Raw genomic sequence first — 25,967 nt, forward strand, 5'->3', positions numbered from 1 at the left:
TTTAACAAGGCTTATGACTGAGTTCAATGGGATTTCTTATCTGCCCTCTTGGAGAGGATGGGGTTTGCTGGTCTTTGGATTCAATGGATTATGGCAGTTGTTACCACGGTGCCTTTCTCAGTCTTTGCTAATGGGAGGAAACGTGCTTCTTTTATCCCCACTCGGGGCTTGAAGCAGGGTGATCCCCTTTCTCCGTATCTCTTTGTTCTAGTCACTGATGTCCTCTCTGCTTCTCTGACCAAGAGCCTTCATGAAAGACGGATCAAGGGCCTTAAGATTAAGCCCAGTAGCCCTCCATTGACACACCTTTTTTTCGCTGATGATGCATTACTTTTTGCCAAGGTTGAAGCGGAGGAATGCCTAGCTTTAAAACAGACCCTGGAGTCTTATTGCTTAGCTTCGGGACAGCTCATTAACTTGGACAAGTCTGGGATTGCTTTTTCTTCTAACACTTCGGCTCAGACCCGTCTAGATACTTGCAGCAATTTGGACATCTCCCCTACCCAACAAACTTCTAAATACCTTGGGCTTCCTTCTAGTTAGGATAAATCAAAGTCTGAAGCTTATAATTGTCTCATAGATAGAGCTGTTCAGAAAATGCAAGGGTGGAAGTAGAGATTACTATCACAAGCCAGTAGAGAAACCCTTCTGAAAGCGGTGGTCCAAGCAATTCCTTCCTATGCAATGTCCTGTTTCATGCTTCCAAAAAAATTCAGCGATCAACTTAACTCCTACACCCGCAACTTTTGGTGGGGTGGCGACCCGGAGGATAGCGGCATCCACTAGGCGAGTTGGGCCAAACTCTCTCTCACTAAGTCTCATGGGGGTATGGGCTTTCGGGACTTTAGAGCTTTCAACCTTGCCCTTCTCGCTAAACAAGCTTGGCGGTTGTTTAAATTTCCCAACTCCCTTTGTGCCCAACTTCTAAAGGGAATTTATTTTCCATCTTCAGATTTTCTTTCAGCTGGAAGGGGGAGAAGGGCATCTTGGGCATGGTTGAGCATTCTCCAAGGGAGGGATCTCCTTCGTAAAGGCCTTCAGTGGCAAGTTGGTAATGGTCAGTCCATTAATTTTTGGGAGGACCGTTGGATTCCTTCTTCTCCAAACTTTAAACCAGTCAGTTTGAAACCAGATGGCTGCCAAGTTCAGTGGGTCGGGGATGTAATCAATTTGACCCACGCTGTGTGGGACAGAGACAAATTCTGGGGATTGTCAATCACGAGGATGTTAGTAATATCTCAGTCATTCCTATTTCATCTGAGGGTCAAGCGGATACTCTGATCTGGCACTATACCAATAAAGGAAATTATGAAGTCAAGAGTGGTTATCAGGTGGCCCGACAAGAGATGTTGGAAGTGCGCTCCTCTGTAGCTTCCTCCTCTGTCCAGCCCCCTAAAGGTTTCTGGAAGTTCATTTGGTCCTTAAAGGTCCCCCCGAAAATCTGAAATTTCTAGTGGCGAGTATGCTGTAACATGATAGCAACAAAAGAAAATCTATTTCGGCAGAAGTGTGCTGCTTCTCCTAACTGTCCAGTATGTTAGGAAAGTGTCGAATCCATCGAGCATATTCTCTTCCACTGTGACTGGGTGAGAGCTGTGTGGTTTGGATGTAATTTGGGGCTCCGAATTGGGTCCGATCCGATTGCTTCAGCTCTCTAGTGGACGATATCTCTGATGCAATCTTGCTCTCAGGCGCTTGACAGAAGAGAGATAGTGAGTAGGGTGGCCATCGTTGGTTGGTGTATATGGAAAAGTAGGAACAGTTGGGTTTTTCAACAATGCTCTGTGGATCCTCATCGAGTTTCTCAACAAGCCCATGCTTATTGGTGGGAATTTGAACAAGCCCATCACCACCCCAGGCCTCCAAGACAACAGAATTCTATTCCAGATCGCTCTCTCCCTCGTTGGATAGCTCCCCCCCTGGTTGTATGAAAGTTTCCTGTGATGCCAGCTTCTCTTCTTCGGATGGTAGAGTAGCGTTGGCTGTCATTCTGCGAGATAGCCACGGGAAACTAATTGATGGTGTGACCTCTATAGCCTACTCTTCTTCAGCTAAACAAGGAGAAGCTCATGATATTCGTTTTGCTTGCATGTTTCTTCGAGCTCTGGGTCTTTTGAATCTTCAAGTGGAGAGTGATAGCCAAGAAGTGATCACCGTTTGTGTTTCTGAGATGGTTCCTCCCTGGGACATTGCTGCACTCCTGCATGATATTCAGGTTCTGTCTTCTTCTTTCCAAGTTTCCTTTGCTTAGATTCCTAGGGAGTCAAACGAAGTAGCTCACTGGGTAGCACGAGCTCATCTTCATGGAGCTCTGCCTTCTAACTGGGTTTCTACCCCTCCTGCTGCTCTCACGGCTTTGCTTTTGGCAGATGTTTCTTTGTAGCCTTTGGGCTTTTCATTGTAGCCTTCGGGCATTTCTATGATAAAAAAAAAAAAAAAAAAAAAAATCATACTCACATAACAAATGACTAGTTTTATTAATAAGTAAATAATTAAGTAATGACTAGTTTTATTAACAATTTTTAATTATATGAAAAATATTTTTCAATTAACAGTTTTTAATGATATGAGAAATATTTTTTATTAAACAATTTTGATAATTTATTATTGCATAGGAGAATTTTTTTTTTCCCCCAAAGTATTGTATTAAATGAAAATTTATAACAAACGGTATTTGTAATTTCTAGTATTATAGGACCGATTCATATTTTAAACAAACCTTACGGGTACTTGTAATTTCTTAAAAAATAAAAGATTTATGTTTCATGATTGACCAAGAATGTTTGCGTAATTACAAAAAAAAACATGTTTCATGGTGGACCAAGAACGTTCACATAATTATGAAAAAACATTCACTCAACATATAGGCCACCATTAGTAAATTATTCAAAATGAAAGGGTAAAATCGGAAGAAAAAAAAAAAAACGAACCTCAAGCAGCTAAGCGATTCTTATATATATATAGATATATAATCAATAATAAACATATTGAAACATGACTAGTAGAACTAATTTAAGAATTTAATAAATATAGTTAAAGGAAAAATATAAATTAAAAAAAATTCTAGAGTTCGATCATTGTAACAAAATAAATTTTTAATTTTGTCAATTTAAAATCCAATCTTTTCAATTTTTTGCAATCTAAACCATTTACCAATTTTTAATTCCGTGGCCGCAACCGACCCGCGCCCACCCTTAGTACAGTGGTATCACGAGGTCTCAAAAAGTGATAAATAAATTGCATAGAAGAAAGGATCCAAGTTTTCATAGAGGAGTAGAAAAGGCATTCACAAGGAAGGGAACAAATCTCCACATAGAAAGAATTATTACATCACCAAACTAAAAATTTTAAAAATCAAACAAAAAAAATCATATCCAAGTTGGCATCAAACCCATACAAAACTTCAACTTAGAATATGAAAATCCCACATCTGCTGGTTAAGATAAAACATTGAGGTTGAGGTGGTCGCTTAGTGTAAAACAAATGCGTCGGCCTTCAGACTATGAGAAGATCTAAAGTTTGATTTTAAAGTTTTAGGTTCAAAGGTAGAAAAGATAAAGCTGTGATGGTCGGACTTGTGAAGTAAACATCAGATTTAGGTTAAGATGCTGATCGTAGGGAGAGGAAGTGAAGGAGGGGCAGAGGAGAGGAAGATCAGAGAGGTGGGGGAACCATCGCCGTCTTTCTCTCCCCTTGCAAAAAAATCTAGAGATAAAAGTAAGAGGGTTTAGGGTTTAACAATAGGGATTTAATTGAATTAATGTTAAAAATTAAAAATTATGTATATGAGATAGGAGAGAGAAAACAATTATGATTTGAGAGTATTATAGCCATTTCACATATATAGTTAATGATGTTAACGGTTGTACTTTGGTCCAAAACCACCTGGAAGCATTCTGCTTATATTCAAATCATAAGGGGGTACAGTGCTTTAGTTTTTCAAACCACAAGAGGATAAAATAAATTTTGCCTATTTATTTTCATTGCTCAATATAGTTTTCCAAATGATGAAAGATGTTTTTTTTATATAATAAATGTGGTCTAAATTGAGGGTGGGAATTTGCAACACGACACAACAACATGACTCGAACCGTACATAAAATTAGCGGGTTAGGGTTGACTATTTCATGGCATGAACACTTATATGAGACTACCCGATAATAAGAATATTAAACAGGTCGGGTTAGTGTCAAATCTGTATAACACGAAATTGACACGTGTAACGCCCCCAAAATATATTACCATAGGTATGATCCACAACAACATAAATAACAGTTACATAAATCAGAGTGTAAGTAGTCCTTTCATTTCATGAAATAATAATACAAAAGAGTTTAACATAAGCGGATGCCCTTCGGACTTACATCTTTCCAAGACATTACTTGGTTATAACAAATGAGAGTCATAAGCTCAATACATGTAAAGCACTTGACTTGAATTAACATTTAAACATCCAAATAACAAATAACATAATAGAGTCTCTAGCTCCTAAGTCCTCCCAAGCTACATCCTTAGAGGAAGTATGACACTGGTACCTGAAAATGGTTTCCCAAATACACCACAGAAAAAAGCATATTCGGCGACTAAATTTCCTGACCAAAACAGCATTAGTAGCCAAAAGTAAAGCTTTTCGGCAACTAAACAATTTTAGTAGCTAAAAGTCTACAATTGGTGACTAAAACTAAGTTTGGTCACTGATTATATTGGTTTTAGTGATTAAAAAATTTTTAGTAGCCCAAAGTAAAGCTTTTTGGTGACTAAAAAAATTTAGTAGCCAAAAGTCTACAATTGGCGACTAAAAATAAGTTTGGTCACTAATTATATGGGTTTTACCGACTAAAAAAATTTTAGTAGCCAAAAGTCTACAATTGGCGACTAAAAAATAAGTTTAGTCGCCAAAAGTGGCCATTTTTAGCGCAGGAGAACTAAAATCCTAAGGCGGGAATTAAATTTTTTGGCAACCAAAATTTTGGTAACTGAAAGTGCATCTTCAGTGACCAAATCCAACTTTAGTCGGCAAAAGTTAAGTTTTTTAGCAACTAAAAAACAATTGGTAGCCAAAAGTATAGAATTGGCGACTAATATTTTTAGTCGCCAAAAGTGGTCTTTTTTTATTTTTCTAGTAAATAGTTTATTTTACATAAATTATGTTCAATAAAATAATTATGTTTATACATATGCTTTTATATTAATATGGATGTATGTACTATATAAATAATATATGTTGCATATATAATCATGTGGTGCTATAGAGGTGTAGTGGGAAGATGTAGTGCATAAGGTTTATGGTGCAGGAGTTTGGCGATTTAAGTCTCCGTAAGAGCGGATCAAATTATTCTACAATGATTTTTTTTTTTTTTTTCATGTTTGAAGTTTTTGGCGACTAAAGGTGTTGGTCGGGGATTGGTTGCGTTTGGCGACTAAAGGTGTTGGTCGGCGATTCCTTCGCTATTGGCGTCTAAAACATTGGTCGGTGAATGTATGATTTTAAAGAAATATAATTGACTATTGGCGACCAAAATTTTGGTCACTAAAGACTTGTTTTTTGCCGACCAAAGGTTATTTGGTTGGCAAAACCCTCCAAGACCTTTCCCTGTAGGGTTTTGGCGACAAATGTTTTGGTCGCTAGAATGTCATTGGCGACCAAAAAACAGACAATTGGCGACCAATATTTTAGTAGCTAAACGTGACTTTTTTTGTAGTGATAGGGTGAGCCAAAGCCTAGTAGAAATATCCTAACACAATATATGAAGTTTAACTAAGATATAAGTGTCAGGTAAACGTTCCACATTCATAACCAACTCACATTCTATCCATGTTCGTTCACTACTGATACCCATATCTCAATTCCATTTCCATCTATTTAATTCATATTAATTCAATTAATTCCGAGACAATTTATGGGACAAGTTCATTGTTATCTAAACAATCCAAAATGAGGCTATGACTCAATGATTCACAATTCAATACAACTATTATTCAAACACTTTAAGTTTGCCATTTTACGAAATTTTCACCCGAGGGAACCGACACCTATATATGCACAAGATTTGAAGTTTTGCCATTTTATGGAATTTTCATCCGAAGGAACCGACACCCATATATGCAGAAGATTTGAAGTTTTACCATTTTACGAAATTTTCATCTGAGGGAACCGACACCCATATCTGCACAAGATTTCGGGACTTTCACCCTGGACACTCCGGCCAACTTAATTATAGATGGAGTCCATCCCCTATCTCCTCCCAAACAATGATACATATACAATGTGTTTAAAAGCATTATCATATGAAATGACTATTCATATCACATATTTAATGTTTTAATCGTACCGTCATATTCAACGACATAGTTCAATTGATTAGTTTCAATTCACCTAATCCTCATGCAATTTCTACCACAATCATGGCTATCCTCCACTAATAGCCCAAAACAAATATTTCTAAATAGATATACTATTTATCAACAGATAAATTATCGAATTTTCTATAGGTGAGTGATTAAACAAATCTAACTACACCATTCATTCACACAACTTCCCAATTTCATATTTCTCGCACCAATTCCATTATTTACACAAAATAATTATTTAGCTCATATTAGGGAAAATTTCCCCTTTCTCAAATACTAACCCAAAGGTCAAATTCATCTATCTCAACACAAAACCACCTCTTATCCCAACCCCATGGTCAAATATACAACAACACAAAAAAAAAATAATAAAAATAAAAATAAAAAACCCTCTTTCATAAATTTGAACCTAAACCGTAGGTTTTCTCCAAACATCCCAAATCTCACCATATTTTCATAACAACAAATAACTAGGTTAAAATTCATAACAAAGTATAGAACATCCCTACCTCAAAGTTAGGAGATCAAAAAAGAAGATGGAGATACTTCAAACAAGCCGAAACCACGATCTATTCGGATCAACACGGAGTCCCCAAGGTGCTCTACCTTTTTAACAAAGGCCCAAGGGTGGAGAAATCAATGGATGGAAGTGAAAATGTAGAGAGAGAGAGTGATTTTTAGAGAGAGAGGCTGCCGAATTAGGGTTTTGAGTGAAAAGAGATGCAAAAAGTGATACAAAAATCCTCTGATGTGAACTGATATACGTGGTCTTCGCTCGAGCGAAGGAGTTGTCGCTCGAGTGAAGGAGTTGTCGCTCGAGCGACCAGACACAACAAGTGAACTCGCTCGAGCGCAAAAAGCATCGCTCGAGTGTAGAATACAAAGCTTCAGGTCTTCCATAGATGCATATGCTCGCTCGAGCGCAAAAAACCTCGCTCGAGCGAAGAGCTGTACCTTCCCAGAAAAGCTGTGTCTGGGTAAGAAACCTGAGAATTCCTAATTCTCGCTTGAGCGCAAGAAACCTCGCTCGAGCGAAGAAGCAAAATACAAGAAGCTCGCTTGAGAGCAAGAAGCCTCGCTCGAGCGAAGAGGCCAAAAATCTGGGCAACAACAATCTACCCCAACTGACAACCAACCTGTTTCAAATTCAACCAACAAGTTCTAAAACTCAAATACAAAGTGTCAAAAGGAAAAAAGAACAAGGCATGGAAACAATATTCAATTACGGAACCCGAGTCCGGAACACAATAAAGACCAGGGCAAAACTGGGGTCGCTATAACACGGATAACTTGTACAATGAAGAATTAGTTACACATTTTAATATTATTTCAAATAAAGGATATCATGACATTTTTTAATCTTTAATGTAATTACATCCAATTTATTAAAAAGTATGTAAAATATGATTTTAAGTGTAATGTAGGTTTTGTTTTTACTTTTAATTGAATTTAATGTTTTTTTTTTGTCTATTATTCGAGTTAATCTAGTAAAAAATATAATAATAAAATATAATTTCTATAAATTAAGAAAATAAAATTAAGTTGAAATCAAATATTTTTATAAATAATTTCATTTAATAGAGATGAGTTTCATTAAATTTAAGTTGTGAAGAAATTTTCAAATTTTTTTCATACATTTCATATTTTTAGTTAATAATGAATTTTTTTTGACATGACACGTTAAGGACCGAAAATGACATGACACATGAGGGCGCCATACATTTTTTGAGGCCAAGGCATGTTTCCTACACAAATGTTGGACCAACTTGCTTTAACAACAAAAAGTCGCCACTTAATTTTTGAAAGCGAATTAGGAAACCTTTAACAATGAAAACTATAAGTTAAGGCCCAGTTCATCATAACCAGAAAATTTCTAGGTTCGGGAGCTTAAGTACAAAAGGGAAAGGTCATTTACATGAAAGCACCCCTTTTGTCCAATCCGAAGATTGGCCTCTATTCACTCTCTAATTTATGATTTTAGTGGTTAATTATTTTATATAATCCACTTTAAGCCTAGAACCTTTACTAACCCTAAAACTATGTGATTTGAATAAAATACATATCGTTTATTTTGGATTTAAAGAATAAAGCCACACCTTTTCTAAAAATGACGATTTCCAAGTAAAGAAAATCTTTAATGATCTTGGCCTTAAACTTAATCCAAAATAAATAATATTCATAAAAATCATTCAAAACAACCAATTTTGCAAGAAAAATCATTTAACTTGGATTATTCAAAAAGACAATGTAACAAGGACACACATGTGCTATGGAGATTTAGAAGACTTACTCGGATTTCCACTCACACTTCTTTCATGCAAAACATAAAATTAAACATAGCCTAAACATGCAACTAAACATATAAACATGAACCTAGGCCTAGTTTAAGGCTACTAGAATGATGAATATGCACAAAAGAACACTTAGCAAATAAAAAGATAAAATATGCAGAATATTTACTTGATTCAAACTGAGCTTAATGCATGAACATTATATGATTAAACAAACCTAAACATATTGTTCTAATAAAAATAAAGAAATCATGCTAGAATAGGCAAGAAAGTAAATAAAATTAAGGAACTACATGATGATCAAGCCATCCTAACTACTTTAGATGAGTACATGTTGAAAAGAGATGAGAAATAAACACTGAAATAAAGAAAAAGCATGGGTTTACCTGTTGGTTTTCAAGAATCGAAGCACACACGAAGAAAACAAGGACTTATTTGCTTGTACGCATTTCTTAAGCTTAGGTAGCTAATTATAGTTCAAGTCTCCAAGCCTTAGGTTGTTTTTTATTGCCTTAGGGTGACAATTTTGGAATAGAGGATGAGGGGAGAGGTCTCTCTCTCTCAACCTCTCAAATGCTCTGAAAACGCTTCAATTTTGTAACCCATTAAAGAAGAGGGGAGGGGTTCTTTTATAGGCACTCCTAGCTTGGGGAGGAAGCCAACAGAGGTTACTAGGGTTGAGCATCGCTTTCTCTCTAGCACCTCTTCTCAATTCCGCATTGTCATCTTTGTAAAGTTTCCATTCCTATTTGTTGGGGGAAGGTGCGGCTGCACAAAAAAAAATGTAGCCGTACAATAGAAGTGTGGCCGTACAATCTAGGTGCATCCATACCATGCACGTGCGGACGCATGTGCAGCCAAGGGTCCAGATGTCAACTACGCAGGTTAGGTGTGGGTTTGCGTGACTTTTGCTAACTTTTGTATCTTGTGAACTTTAATATTTTGTCTAAGTATGAGGAGCATGTCTTGTTTTGTGATATTGTGTTTTGTCTAAGTATAAGATCCATGCTTTGTTTCTTGCTTTGTGTGTTGAACCTAGGCCATCTATCTTTGCTACCTCACATCTAGGTCATACCTTTGAACCTCTTACACCTAGGCTGTTGAGTGTCAACGCCTAGGATTGTCTTGGAACCATCTTGGTTGACCTCTACCTTCATCCTTGCACCTTGGCCGAGGTGTGCATCACCTAGGCCTCCGAAATCTTTGATCCTTGAACCTAGCAATCTTGTTCCTTAACTTGTGCAACCCAGGTCGAGGTGTGTCACACCTAAGCCAAGTGTTACCCCTCCTAGCCAAGATCAGTAAGGCCTCACTTATCCTTCACTTTTCTGAAGCCTATGTTTTGATCCAAGATCCTTGTCTTGTCAGAGTGCCCATATCACCTTACTTGTTATATACACTTTGACCTACTCTTGTCTTTTTATTCTGACACCTTTTTGAAGAGATTGATCAGATGATGCCACATGTCCCAGTAGTGGGTTTAAGTCAGATTAGTAGTTGAGAACCCATATATTTTCCATATCTTTGTCTTGAAGAGAGAGAAGCTCTAGGAAAAAGAAAAAGTTCTCATAGTGAGAGAGCCAGACTTTCCAAGCTTGATTTGCAAACCTTGAACCATTTAGATTTGTGTTTTGAGGTTAGATTCTTGATCTACTTTTTTTGTTCTTTATTTAAAGTTTTGTTTTAGAGAGAGAAAGTGATGTTCTTGTGTTCTTAAATAAAACCTTTGTTTTGATCCAAAAGTTTGTATCAAGTTCCATGTTTTTGTGTTTGTTTTCTTGAAATCTTCAAACATGGGTACCCAGGTCTATGTTTTTGAACTCAGATCATGAAATCTTAGATTTTGAATGAAAAGTTATAATTTTTAGCATTTATGTTCTTCATGTTCTTTAAGAGGAAACCCAGATTTCCAGACTTCACTTCCCTAAGTGTGGTCACTGAGACCACATTTGTCCAGCTTCCACACCTAGGCCAAGCATTGCATCTCACTTTGGCCTACCTTGCATGATCACTTACACCTTAGTCTACCTAGCATGCACACCTAGGCCGACCACTGCCTACCTAGACCGACCATAGTACATCTTTGTCGACACCTTGTAACATCCCGGGCGGGCAGCCCACATCTCAGCTAAGGAGATCACAACTCGGCCAAAAGGTGTGGAGCCTCGGCCAAGACCTCTTGAGTTCACCCAGCTAAGCCATTTCGGCCTAGCTCATCTCTATGCATCCATTCTAAGATCTGGTTTATACCTAGCATGCTTTTCCAAGAAGAAAAACATTAATTTAACTTTTAGCCCATGTTTTGCTTGGTCTTGACTTGGTTTTTAGAAAGAAATGTCAGGATCTATTTCACTCACTTGAAGCTTGTTTTGAGAGTGCATTTCATAACTATCTTTGAGCATATCTTCTTACCTTCGTGAAGTGCATTCAATGGAATTAATATGTACTTGTAAGTCTTGGATCTTTGCCTTAATCCCCTTAACTGAAGAGCTATTGTGAGTGGTATTTTTAATGAAGTTATGTTATAATATTTTGATAAAAGCTTTGCTTTATTTTGGAAAAGTATTTGATCAAGCATGAATGATTATTCCTTAGTTTTTGTATCAAGTATTATGTTTGTTTTGATGATATTCTTGAAAGGTCCTTATATGTTAGAGGACTTTAATGCAACTAGTACCTTTATTTGAGATATCTCATTTATCGACGAGTGGGCTTGTCTAATCAATTCTGGGTCGGTTATTCCTTTGTTTTTTCAATAAATGTCATTCTTTGTATTATGTAGATGTTAGTAAACATCACTTGAAGTTTTGAAAGCCTTTGATTGATGAACTCAATTCATCATTTGATTTTGTTACAAGCTATGATATGTATTGTTTTGATAAAATCTCAGACATCATTCATTCAAACCTTTATTACTTATATCATTCATTGAGTTTTCAGCTCACCCATTTTCCTTATATATATGTAGGTGATGAACAAGGAGGCGATGTCACCTAAGCATTATTTAGAAGATTGTTTTGGTTCTTGATTTGTAGCATCTTGAAGATTATGCTTCTTAGCTTTGTAGATAACTTGTCTTGTATGTTTAGGCTTGAGAAGCCTTTTGATTAAGATGTAATATTAGGTTTATTTTATTTTGCATTCAAGTTGTAAAACCATGTCAATATGTATGCCATTTCATTTCATCTATGCACAGCTCTTATAGACTAATTAGATTTAAATTTATTGCTTCTGCACATGTATGCCCCATATGTATACTCTAGTTGTGTGAATCTTTGTATGTTGGCCTTTAGTAATCTCAGATTACTGGCCATCATGGCATCATTCTAAATGGGGTCGTGACAGATTGGTATCAAAGTACAAGTTCCTTATTGTACATTTATTCACACACTCTTGGTCCTAAAGAGCATTGGATTTCCCTTAGAATGATGTTAGGATTGTATCATATTGCTTGCTATTTGACAAAGTGTACATTATTTCGGCATGTTTATTTGTTACTTGCCTACTTGCCTATTTGTTCATCTTATTTTAAAGTCATATTTCCCATACTCTTAGCATCATGAGAAGAGGAAGACCTCCAATTAGACGAGATCATTCCGAGGATAGGTTGGACATATTAGAGAGGATGGTAAAAGGTTTGACTCGTGAGTTGAGGCAAGCAAGGCAACAAAACACTAGTACCACCTCTATTTAGGCCGGGCAGAGAAATGGCCGAAATGCAGTTTCACATCCACCTTCTCCAGTACCACAAGTGCCTCCATAACTAGCTTTACATAAGGTGTCATTGGCAGCATTCACATTGGACGACGATGCTTGTAGGTGGTGGATGATGATCCGAGAAGGTAATCCGGGTTTGATTTGGGCTAGATTTTTGGAATTATTTTATGACAAGCACTTTTCCCTTAGTGTTTGAGATTGCAAGACCACAAAATTCAAGACTTTGACACAGGGTAACAGAACAGTAGCTAAATATTATCATCTTTTCACTGAGTTGGCTAGGTATGCACCTCACATTGTCAATATAGAATACAAAAAAGCTAGAAAGTTTGAGAGTCAACTTCGTGGACCAATATAAGATTGGGTTAATATGCTCAACATGCAGGCTTACATTGGGGTATTGGACAAAGTCATCCTGGCAGAAGCTAACTTAAACATATATTAGAGTTCAAGAGAGAATCAAAGAAAGAGACAAAAAATTGTATGCTAAGCTTAGCAAGTGTGAGTTTTGGCTTTCAAGCCTTTCATTTCTGGGTCATATGATTAATGAAGAGGGCATTTTTTTTTATCCTAGCAAACTCAAAGCCGTTATGAGTTGGCCGAGACCAACTAATATGTCTGTGGTCCGTAGTTTTCTGGGTTTGGTAGGTTATTACAAAAAGTTTGTGAAGGACTTCTCAAAGATTGCAGTGCCATTAACACAGTTGACTCAGAAGGGAGTGTCATATGAATGGACTGAGGATGGAGAATCAGCTTTTCTGAAGCTAAAGACGAGGTTAGTCTCAGTACCAATTCTTATACTACCATCAAGTAATGAGGAATTTCAGATTTATAGTGACACTTCATATAAGGGTTTGGGTTGTGTATTGATGCAAGGAGGTAAGGTCATAGCATATGCATCTTGTCAGTTGAAACCTCGTGAAAAGAATTATCCTACCCATGATTTAGAATTAGCAGTCGTGGTATTTGCTTTGAAAATTTGGCATCATTACTTGTATAGAGCTTCTTGTCAAGTTTTCACAGATCACAAGAGTTTGAAGTATTTTTTCACTCAGAAAGAATTGAATATGAGACAGAGAAGATGGCTTGAATTATTGAAAGACTATGAAATACAAATTCAGTATCACCCAAGTAAAGCTAACTCAATAGCCGATGCGTTGAGTAGAAAATCTGTTGCAAGTTTGGCATGTTTACTGACCGCGTAGAAGACCATTCTTCGGGATTTGCAAGACCTAGATATTGATATTGTACGTCGCTGAGATGAGAGAATTTTAGCAATGATTTCAGTAGAGCCAATTGTTATTGAGGAAGTAAAGACAAGACAAATGGAGGATGAATTTTTCAAGAAGGTAGTTGATGAAATTATCACGAAGTCGAGACCATGATATGCCATTGATAATTAAGTACTAAAGTTTCAGGGAAGGTTGTACATGGCCAACATCCCAGAGTTAAAAAGGAGAATTTTGCAAGAAGCTCATAGTTCTCGATTTGCCGTTCATCCAGCAAATACCAAGATGTACCAAGATATGAAGCAAACCTTTTTGGCAGCCAAATATGAAAAGAAAAATAGCTGAGTTTGTATCACAATGTTTGTATTGTCAACAGATGAAAGCAGAACATCAGAGGCCAGCCAAACTTCTTCAACCTTTGCCAATTCCTGAGTGGAAATGGAAACACATCTCCCTGGATTTTGTTGTGGGTTTGCCGAGGACACAAAAAGGTATGGATTCGATTTGGGTTATAGTTGATAGATTAACTAAGTCAACACATTTTTTGCCTGCTAAGACTACATTTAATGCCGACTGACTTGCTTCGTTGTATATGAATGAGATTGTTAGACTTCATAGGGTGTCGATGCCTATTGTGTCAGACTGAGATCTGGAATTTGTTTTTAGATTTTGGTAGAGTTTATCAAGAGCTTTGGGAACCAAGTTGAGATTTAGCATATCTTTTCATCCTCAAACCAATGGGCAAATAAGGAGAATGATTCAGAAACTTGAAGATATGCTTAAGTTATGTGTATTGGATTTCAAGGGAAGTTGGGAATTACATTTGCCATTAGTAAAATTTGCTTACACCAATAGTTTCCAAGCTACCATTAGCATGGCGCCGTATGAAGCTTTGTATGGGAGAAAGTGTAGATCACCAATTTATTGGACCAAGGTAGAAGATAAAACATTGATAGGTCCCGAGATAGTTCAAGTGACAATTGAGAAGATTAAGCTCATTCAACAAAGGATCAAAACCGCTCAGAGTCGACAAAAGAGTTATGCCAACAAAAGAAGAAGATAGATAGAGTTTGAAGTTAGAGATCACGTATTCTTGAAAGTTTCGTCGATGAAAGGAGTTTCAAGGTTTGGGAAGAAAGGTAAGTTAGCGCATTGTTGCATTGGCCCATTTGAAATTCTTGAGAGAGTTAACCCCGTTGCCTACCGACTTGCTTTGCCACTGCAATTAAGTCAAGTCCACAATGCGTTTCATGTTTCGATATTGAGGAAGTATATTCGGGATCTGGTGCATGTGATTGATCATTTCGAGATTGTGGTCAATGAAGATTTAGGTTACGAGGAGAAGCCGATACGGATTATTGATAGGCAAGTGAAATAGTTAAGGAATAAGTCGATACCGATGCTGAAAATTGAATAAAAAGAGCATTACGGCAAAGATGCTACATGGGAAATGGAAGAGAAGATGAAAATCCAATATCCAGAGTTGTTTTCGGGGCAAGGTAACTTAAGTTTGGGGACCAAACTTCTTTAAGGGGGTAGACTATAACAACCCTCATTTTGCCTTAGTCATATTCATGAGAATTTAAATGATTTTGGTTTGTTAAGCTTACATCTTGGGAACTTTAATATTTTGTCTAAGTATAGAAGCATGTCCTGTTTTGTGTTGTTGTGTTTTGTCTAAGTATAAGATCCATGCTTTATTCCTTGCTTTGTGTGTTGAACCTAGGCTATCTATCTTTGCTACCCCACACCTAGGACCATCTGGGAACCATCTTGGTTGACCTCCACCTTCACCCTCGCACCTTGGCAGAGGTGTGCATTATCTAGATCGAGATGAGCATCACCTAGGTCGAGATATGCATCACCTAGGCATCTAAGATCTTTGATCCTTGAACCTTGTAGCCTTGTTATGCACCATAGCCAACACCTAGCAATCTTGTTCCATGACTTGTACAACCCAGGTCGAGGTGTGTCACACCTAGGCTAAGAGTTACTTTTCATAGTCGAGATCAGGAAGACCTCACTTATCCTTCACTTGTCCGAAGCTGACGTTTTGATCTAGGATCCTTTCCTTGTCAGAGTGCCCATGCCACCTTACTTGTTATATACACTTTGACCTACTCTTGTCTTTTTATTCTGGCACCTTTTTGAGGAGATTGATCAGATAGTGTCACGTGTCCCAATAGTGGGTATAAGTCAGTTAACAGTTGAGAAACCCATATCATTTGCCATGTCTTTGTCTTCAAGAGAGAGAAGTTTTAGGAAGAAAAAGAAGTTCTTAGAGTGAGAGAGCTAGACTTTCCAAGCTTGATTTGCAAACCTTGAACCACTTGATTTGTGTTTTGAGGTTGGATTCTTGATCAACTCTTGTTGCTCTTTATGTTAATCTAATCACATTGAACGATCAAGCATAATTCATAAGACATGCATTGATTTAAAGTTTTGTTTTAAAAAGAAAGGTGATGTTCTTGTGTTCTTGAAAGAAAACTATGTTTTGATCCAAAAGTTTGTATCAGGTTCCATGTTTTGTGTTTGTTTGCTTGAAATCTTCAAGTATGGGTACCTAGGTCCACGTTTTTGAACTCATATCATGAAATCTTTGATTTTGAATAAGAAGTTATGATTTTTAGCATTCATGTTCTTCAAGAGGAAACCCAAATTTCCAGACTTGACTTCTCTAAGTGTGGTCACCGAGATCCACTCTTGTCTAGCTTCCACACCTAGACCAAGTATTGCATCTCACCTTCGCCTACCTTGCATGATCACTTGCACCTTAGTCTACCTTGCATGCACAACTAGCCTGATCACAGTACACCTTTGCTGACACCTTGTAACATCCCTAGCGGTTAGCCCATATCTCAACCAAGAAGACCATAACTCGGCCAAAAGGTGTGGAACCTCGGCCAAGACCTCTTGAGTTCACCCAACTAGGCTATTTTGGCCTAGCTCATCTCTGTGCATCCATTCCGAGACTTGGTTTGTACCCAACATACTTTTCCAAGCAGAAAAACAATGATTTAACTCCCACCACCACCACCGATCCGCCGCAACCAACCTTCGACTCTGGCCTCCGCTTCCGCGAGAAGCTCCTCTACCTCCAAACCCTCAAAGTCAATCCCTCCAAAGCCCTCCACAAGAACCCTAATTGGTTTGTACCCAACATACTTTTCCAAGCAGAAAAACAATGATTTAACTCCCACCACCACCACCGATCCGCCGCAACCAACCTTCGACTCTGGCCTCCGCTTCCGCGAGAAGCTCCTCTACCTCCAAACCCTCAAAGTCAATCCCTCCAAAGCCCTCCACAAGAACCCTAATTTCCAATCAGCCCCACTCGACTCCCTCAAATCAATCGAGAAATGCCTCTCATCCATGGGCATTGACCGCTCTGCCTTGGGCCGCATCTTCGACATGTACCCCCAGCTCCTCACCTGCGATCCCTACTCCGATCTCTATCCTGTTTTCGACTTCCTATTGAACCACGTCAATATCCCTTTCCCCGATATCCGAATATCGATCATTCGCTGCCCGAGACTCTTAATTTGCAGTGTAGATCACCAATTGAGACCCGCATTATGTTTCCTAGAAAATTTGGGGTTTGTAGGGAAACACGCATTAACTTGCCAGACCACACTGTTGTTGGTTTCGAACGTCAAAAACATGCTTATGCCCAAGCTGAATTACTTGCAAGATTTGGGTTTTTCGTATGAGGAGGTGTTGAGGTCGCCGGGGTTGTTGACGTTTAGTATTTCCAATAATTTTGAGCCGAAAGTGGAGTATTTCTTGAAGGAGATGAATGGGAATTTGGCAGAGCTAAAGAGGTTTCTGCAGTATTTTTCGTTTAGTTTGGAGGGGAAGATAAAGCCTCGACACCAGCTCTTGATGGAGAATGGGTTGTCTCTCTCGCTGCCGCAGATGTTGAAGGTCAGCGATGGGGAGTTCAATGCGCGGTTGATTGAGATGCGATTGCGATTAGTTGATCAGAGACAGTCACAGTAAGTTTCCTTGCAAGTTGCAACTTATATTATTTATACTTTGCTTCCATAGTGAAAGTTCACAACTCATTGTGTTTGATGGTCAAATGTACATTTTTTGTGCAATATAACGTCTTTATTGAGAGACAATTGTTTCATTCCCTCAATTGTTCTCTAGACATGAAGTGGAAGTTAGAAGCTATAGTAAGAAACCTAGTTTAAAAAAAAAAAAAACACCCATTTAATACACATTAATGTGTGATTGAGAGGGAAAATATTGAGTACACACTTAACCTTTAGCATAATACACAAAGTGGTAGTCCTAAGACTTGAACCCATAATCTGAAGGTTATTAGGCCAAGTCTTAACGATTGAACCAATAGTCAACCCTTAGTAAGAAACCTAGTTAACAAAATTAAATTGGTGGTAATTTACATTTTACACTTGTTTGTTTGTTGCTATATTTTAGCTTACCCAAGGTTAGAACTTGATAAATATCCAAATATGAGTTGTTGTTCTTGGCAAGCTTGAAATGAAATTAGTAAATTCTTTACCATTCAAGTAAAATTTAAATTCGTAGTGCCGGTGGAAACCAGAACACTAATGACCAAGCATTACTGCTAAATTTGGGGAAGATAATGTGAGATAGTGGGGCAGGAAAGAAGCCTTTGTTTATAATTTATTCAGTATTATGGTAAACCCTTTGTTTTGAGACTTTTCGAAGGTTTGAACATGATTCTGCGATTTATTCAATGCTAATATTCATTTTGTTAGAGGAAACTGCCATAGTGGATTGTCCTCAAGTTATGGACTTAAAATCATTTGCTTATTTGATGCATGAAATCTGGGCTTCAATTATTAGGGAGTTGAATAATTGGGAGGGCATGTATTGGCAGTGATTGATGGGAGATGTCATTTATGTAATCAAACATTTAGAAGCTTAAAGCCTAATTCTATGGTTCTTTGTTTTTGATGATAGGATAGCTAGAGTTTTCATGCATATTTCCTCTCACCAAAGAATAATTAGTCTAAAATTATCCAATATTTGTCACAGAAACTCCTATAGTCTGATCCAACTAGAATGCCCAATTTTCTACTGCTGTCATGGAGAAGCTGGTTTTATAATCTTTCCACATACCTGACCCTTCATCAGTAATCAATCGTCACCATATTGGTCTTGTATGCATAATGTGGTCACTTAGTAGGGTAAATTACCAATAGGTCCTACTTTTGGGACTTATTACCTATTAAGTCCTATTGATAAATTTATCAAGTGATAAAATTATTAGTCTCTCTTGTTTTTACGAATAAATTTACACTCAGGACCTATAGGTAAATAAGTCTAGTTAATATGACTAATTGGTAAGTGTCACAACTTAGTAAGGGCCCTGTCGTGGTTATTGCTTGGAAAACAAAACAGAATGTTGTTTATTCAAACCTATAGCTTTTGCTAAATTTCAAGTAATGGGTCCATCCTGTGTTCGCTGCACTCATCCTTTTTGGGTGATCCTCAGAGGCATAAGCTAGGTAGCAAAGACTTAAACAGGGATGAAGGCTTTACTTGGTTCACTGATATATGAGCCCTTAACTTGTTGAGGATTGTTGAGGATGCAAAAAGGGTGTTTTATCCTAGATTTGTGTACTAAACTATGTTATTAGAGTTCTACTTACACGACAATGTTATCTCCTTGCACTAAGTTTTCTAAAATTCCACTCTTCCAAAATTAAAAAAATTATTATTTTATCTCATTACGCCCTCCATAATCCCATATATATATATATATACTAGAGGTTGTGCACACCCGCATGGATGTGCTTAAAATTTTCGTTGTGGGTTGAAATTGGCTATTATAGATTGAATAGGTAGTTATAGAAAACTTGTGCTTCAATTCTTAGTTACAGAAAGGTAATTTGGGAATAAAATAGTTTGATGCAAAAGTGTCAATGCCAAGTTAGTCCTTTACATATATAATGGAATAGATAGATAAATCCATTGCTAACCTTTTATTTTGCTTTAGTATTAAAAATTGTTTATTTAACGTTTAATTAGTTTTACAATTGATTGAAATCTATGTGAAAGTGGTTTGATATATAATCCATCAAAATTTTAACTCCAAGGGGTTGGCTTGGTGGCAAGGCCTTAGGTCTTGCGGGTGTGCTCCCTCTAAGGTTTGAGGATCGGAACCTCTTAGGTACTAACAATTCCTTGGGGCTATTGGATTGGGAAAAAACCCTTGAATTAACTGCAGTGCACTTGCAGGAAACTCCTTGCCGAGGGCTTGTGCATCCCTGGGAATTAGTCAGACTTTGATCCGGACATCCTGATGCCAATAAAAAAGAAAAGAAAAGAAAGTATAATCTATCAAAATTTTGTTTAAAACTTTGTTCAAACTTCTAGACAATTCCTTGGGGCTATTGGATTGGGAAAAAACCCTTGAATTAACTGCAGTGCACTTGCAGGAAACTCCTTGCCGAGGGCTTGTGCATCCCTGGGAATTAGTCAGACTTTGATCCGGACATCCTGATGCCAATAAAAAAGAAAAGAAAAGAAAGTATAATCCATCAAAATTTTGTTTAAAACTTTGTTCAAACTTCTAGTGTGAAACAAACTTAAAATTTTCGAACTTATGTGGCCGATCAAATTTGAAACATTTGTATTTTTTTGGTGGAACAAAACTAATTTGTTCAACTTTTAGGCATTCAGCCAAAAAAGTCCAAACGAATTAAGTTTGTTCATTCGTAAAATTCCGAACCAAATTCAAATCAAGAAAGGAAACCTTTTGTAACCTTTTGTAGGTGGTTGATGGTGGGTCTAAATCAGATGACCAAGGTTTTAAATAACGGTGGTGGTTACCATAGTGGTAACGATAGCGTTGATGCAGTTGCGGGGTGTAACGGTGACAGCAACTGAAACCATGAATTTTTTATTTCTTCGCACAACTTTAAGAAAATATACAAATACGCATGTTTTTATTCCAGAATCACATTTAGTGAGGTTTTGGGGTTCAATTCACATTGAATTTGGTTGATTTATCAATGCATATCAACTGTTTCATTTTCGGTTACGGTGAATTCTCAACAATCTGAATGGTTCTAGTAGAAATGTGTTATGAGACAAGGGGACCCATTGGCTCCATACCTTTTTATTTTGGTGACTCAAGCCTTATCTTTGGGTTTAGATGTTCTTGCGTCCCAGGGTGTTTGTACGGGGATGTCTATTTGTCGTAATGCACAGGTTATTTCTCATCTCCTTTCTGCAGATGTTTGTTTATTTTTCAAGGAGTTGGAATTAGTTAGCAACGTTTTGGTGTTTGAAATGGTTTCTGCAAGCCTTCTATCACCAATGGAGTCTTCAGATTAATTTTCATAAATCTGATCTCTTCGTTAGTCCTAATATGAGTCCAGCTCATTGAGTTTTTCTTAGCGAGTGTCTTGGGGTTGAACTAGTTCATAGACCTGGGTTATATTTGCGAGCGGTTCTGGGTGCTAGTTCTCATAAGGCAGATTTGTTTAGTCATATGAATAGATTTTCTGCTAAGCTGTTGGGATGGAAACATAGTCCTCTGTCATTTGCCGGAAGATGTGTCCTGGTTAGACACTCTCTTTTGTCAATTCCTTCTTATCTGTTATCTGTGTTTACGGCTCTGGTGTATTTCATCCATCAAATTCGCAGTATTATGGGGAGTTTTCTGTGGAAACATTCAGGTGAAAAGGGGATAGTTTGGGAAAGCTGGGACAGTTTGTACCAGTGTTGTGAAAAGCGCGCCTAGGCGCAAGGCGAGGCGAGGCGCACTGTCTGTGCTTGAACGGGTCCCAGGCGAGGCGCTTTGAGTTAGGCGTGCGCCTTAGCCGCGACTTGAACTAGGCGAGAGAGGCGCAAGGCTCACGCCTAGGCACGATTGATTGTTTAAGAGATAGATCTGATCTAACGGCTCTAGGGGTGTGTTCGAATGGCACTTAACCACAGAGGATTACAACTCATGTACCATATGAGCCAAATACGACTCAGATGAACCCTAATCTGTGTCGTCTCTTCCTCTCTCTCCTCGCCTTGGACTTCGACTTCGGCTTCGGCTTCGCAGGTATACGACGACTTTTCTGCTTCGATTTTAGTTCTTTTTTTTTTTTTTTGGGCTTCGACTTCTTTAGGTCTGTTCGACTTCGACTCTCTCTCTCCTTCTCCTTCTCCTTCTCATTCTTCTTCTACCTCGACTCTTCTGTTTCTGCTTCGACTTCAGTTCTTTTTTTTTTTTTTTTTGGGCTTCGACTTCTTCAGGTGTGCGCGTGTTCGACTTCGACTCTCTCTCTCTCTCCCCCCCTCTCTCTTCTTCTTCTTCTTTTGGCTTCGAGTGCTCTGTTTTGCTTCTTCTTTTTTTTTTTTTCTTTTTTTTTTTTCAATTATGCCTTCGAGTTGAGTCTCTGAAAAAAAATGTAAGAGAAGAATTTACAAAATTTACAAATAATTAATAAATACACTGAAAAAAAAATACATTGAGTTGGTCTTTTTTTTTTTTCCTCTATCTGTTAGGGAAAAAAAACTACAAATAATTAATTAATACAATGTGCTATTGGTCTTTTTTTTTTCCCTTTATCTGTTAGGGAAAAAAAATTACAAATAATTAATTATTCACAAATAATTAATTAATACAATGTGCTATTGGTCTTTTTTTTCCTTTATCTGTTAGGGAAAAAAAATTAATTATTTTATATTTTGTCTTGAATCTTGATTAATTTTTATTTTTAAAAAAATTGTCTTAGTAGTTAGTACTATGAATGATCAGTCTATGTTAATTTTTCTATTTTTTACCAAGACTGTGCGCCTTACTTCAATAAAGCCCGTGCCTCGCCTTGCGCCTAGGCCCCAAGAGACCTTTAGCGCCTTAGTGCGCCTTGAGCCCTTAAAAACACTGGTTTGTGCTTACCTAAGGCAGTAGCTAGTCTTGGATTTCGAGATCCGGGGTTGTTGAATCAATCTCTGCTGGCCAAGGTAGCTTGGAGAATCATTTTGATTCCCCAATCTCTTATAAGTAGACTTTTCATGGCAAAATATTGTTCAAAGGGTGTGTTTCTAGATGCTACACCACACCTAAGTCAGGTTGCTCATGGGCATGGAGTATCCTATGGGAAAGGATCTTCTTAAAAGAGAACTGGGGTGGGTTGTGGGGAATGATGAGAATATTGATCCTTTTGAAGACCAATGGATTCCTACTTTAAAGAATGAGATGGTAGGAAGGGGGATGGGTAAGTTGTTCAGCTCTTTTAAAGTTGCTCATCTTATTAATCAGGATACTAAATCGTGGAGAGAACCATTGATTCGGGCCCCTCTTTCCGGAACATATGGTCACTAATATATTGAATATACATATTCCCCAAATTAGTAAACTTGATCAATGAGTGTGACAGCTGGCCAAGGATGGACAGTATTCAGTTAAGTCGGGTTTTTTCTCAGTTATGAAAGAGTGTCAGACTTTGCATCATCCAGGTAATTGGGATAGTGGTCGGTGTTGGAAGAGGTTGTGGAAATTAAATTTGCCTGCTAAATGGGCATTATTTATTTGGAAGATTTTACATAGAATCCTACTTGTCAAAAATCTTCTTGTCCACTGGGGAATACCATTAGATCTTGGGTGTTCAAGGTGTGGTGTTAAAGAGGAATCATTAGAGCATCCTTGTTTCCAATGTATTTCTCTAAACACATTTGGCGAGGGTCTAGTGTTGGTCTTAATTTTGAGGATGGGGAGGGATGTTTGGTTCATGACTGGATGGGACAATGGTTCCAAAAGGCACCAGATGATGATGATGCAATTCATGAATCTGTTAAGGTTTTGTGGCGTATTTGGCTTCATAGGAATACAGCTACATTTGAGAATGTGGTGGAAGACCATGTTTTGAGATTAATTAGCTCTCTGAATTGGGTACATGATCAGAATAGGATATTAGATATTAATGATTTGTTCACAAATCGTAGTAACATGGGTGTTGCTTCACCTGGTGATTCTTTTGTATTATCTAATTCTGCAAATTGGTGCCCACATCCCTGTTTTGACTGGTTTGTTATCGACGGGGCGTGGAAGGAACTTACGGTCAAGGCGGGTGCAGCTTGGGTTGGAATGGACAATAAAGGAAACTAGTTTGCATGGATGAAATTTTCCTTTGTTGCATCGTCAGCCTTGGTAGCTGAAGCCAGAGCTTGGTAGCTGAAGCTAGAGCTTGCTTAGAAGTAGTAAAGTGGTGTGTGCAGAACAATGTGAAAGCAGCTACCATACCCACCGACTCTTTATTGTTAATCCAGCGGTTGCAAAACGTTAATAAGAAAGAATGGGACCTGACAAACTTTTTGCAAGACTTATGTTATTTTTGTATTATGTTAGATTATGTTTGTATTACTAAGGTCCCTAGACAAAATGTAAAGGTGGCTTATATGTGTTGGCAAAAGCAGCCTCATCAGAAGGCTAAACTGTGTAGTCTTTCTTATATATATGCATACATATATATATATATATGTGTGTGTGTGATTATCTTGGTTTTATTAAAAAGAAAAAAAAGAAAAAAAAAGTTTAAAATACAAAATGTCAACATAATAATGTAAAAGTACATAAGCTGAAATCTAAATTTTGTTCAATAAATTTAACATAAGAGAAATAGATGTTAGTAGTTAAGATGAAAAAGTAATGAAATCTTGAAGATTGGGCATTCAAAACATGTATAGATAAGATTTTTACTTAAAATATGTATGGACATTTAAAAGAGAAAATAGTATTACATACAAAATTTATAAAAAATATTATGTTCAATGATTTAATTATTGAGAATGTATAAACATTTATTTAGGCTTTAGTTTTCTGTTCCAAACATTTTCATATGTTTCCAAATTGTTTTTCCATGGTTCCGAAATGTTTTAGTTTTCTAGCTAAATGAAACAACACACTGAATGAGAAAATAGCATTTTATACAAAAAAAAAAATTAAAAAAATTAAAAAATAGAAGCGTAACCATTGTAGTGACTGTAACTGCGCTGTAGCGGCAATGTAACAGCCGTTACGACCTTTATGTAACGGTAGCGGTTGTTACGATTGTGAATTTTTGTCACACTGCTATAGCCGCCGTAACTGGTGGCGGTAACCATCACACCTGTTACATAATGGTTGCGGCCACTTTTTAAAACCTTGCAGATGACTTAAATCTTAAATTTTTGGGGCTTAGATTTAGTGGAGTAAAGGATAATGAAACTCAAATTTAGTTAGGGAAGCAAAATTTGTAGAGGGTTAATTTATTTATTTATTGAATTCGGGTCTCCTACTGCCGATGATCCAGCACCCTTGAATAGCACGACCTAGACTTTCACAATCCATCACCTTGCACAACCTAGTTCATCCTCCAAAACCAACACTGTGTACTACAGAGAAAAAGAGAGATTCAAGGTAAAGGTAGAAAAAGAAGATGGACGATGTGGGAGGTGACGGCACTGAAGGGTAGTGTCGAATCTAGGGAGTGTGGGAGGTGACGTCGATGAAGGGTAGTGTCGAATCTAGGGAGTTGGGGAGGAGGATCGGTAACAAGGAAGGGGCTAAAAGGGGGGTTGATGAAAGAGAGAAGCGATTGGGGGGGGATTGTGATGGTCGGAGAGGTGGGAGGTGATGAAAATGAAAGGTAGGTGTCAAATCTGGGGAGTGTGGAAGAGCGTTGGGAGGGGGGGCATCGCGATGGTTAGAGGTGGCGACCGTGAGAGGGTGGCAATGTGGAGGTTATTGGTGGGAGCAAGGCTAGATGTTTGTGGTTGAAGATGGCGATCATGGCTGCTAGAGGTGGTGATTGGGGGGTGGGGTAGAGTAGAGTTTTAAAAGGCTTTCTTGTGGCTTGCCTCAATGCTCACCTTGCCTTTGAGACTAAGGTAAAACGTATCAAGGTTTTGATTTTGAAGTATTACTCTCCAAAGAGTTGCGCATCACAGTTTGAGACATGCGACTTAGGTGTGTTTTTTACGTTTTTTTGTGCATAAGCATGTGAAGAGTATTCACATGCAAAGGTTGCTTTGGGTTTTTGTTAAACTTAGTCTATTAGATTATTAACACACACAAAAAATAAAATAAAATAAAATAAAATAAAAATTCATTTTTGCAACTATATTCAATAGGAAAAATTAAGTAAATGGTCAATAAAAAAAAACACAGTTAGTGGTCTAGTGAGAAGCTCAATCACTAAAGTTAAGAATATCAATTTCATTTTTAGTGATGGAAAACTTCCTTCTATGCAGTAAAAGGTTCAACGTCTTAAGGCAAAAAGTATTTACACTTTTATATTTTAATTTTTTTTTTAATTTAAAAATATTTAATTCATTCACTTTATATTAAAATTTAAAATTTGAAATGCTTACGTCTCAATGCCTTGAGACTTACACCTCGCCT

General features: G+C 37.5%; 1 pseudogene; it reads left to right on the forward strand.

Annotated features, from left to right (window-relative positions):
- Positions 1-828: 828 nt before the first annotated feature.
- Positions 829-17,697, forward strand: LOC114307467 (transcription termination factor MTEF1, chloroplastic pseudogene; annotated as a pseudogene).
- Positions 17,698-25,967: the final 8,270 nt, after the last annotated feature.

The sequence above is a fragment of the Camellia sinensis genome, chromosome 11 (assembly GCF_055761805.1).
Source record: "Camellia sinensis isolate YWXY chromosome 11, ASM5576180v1, whole genome shotgun sequence".
In the NCBI taxonomy this organism is placed as follows: domain Eukaryota; kingdom Viridiplantae; phylum Streptophyta; class Magnoliopsida; order Ericales; family Theaceae; genus Camellia; species Camellia sinensis.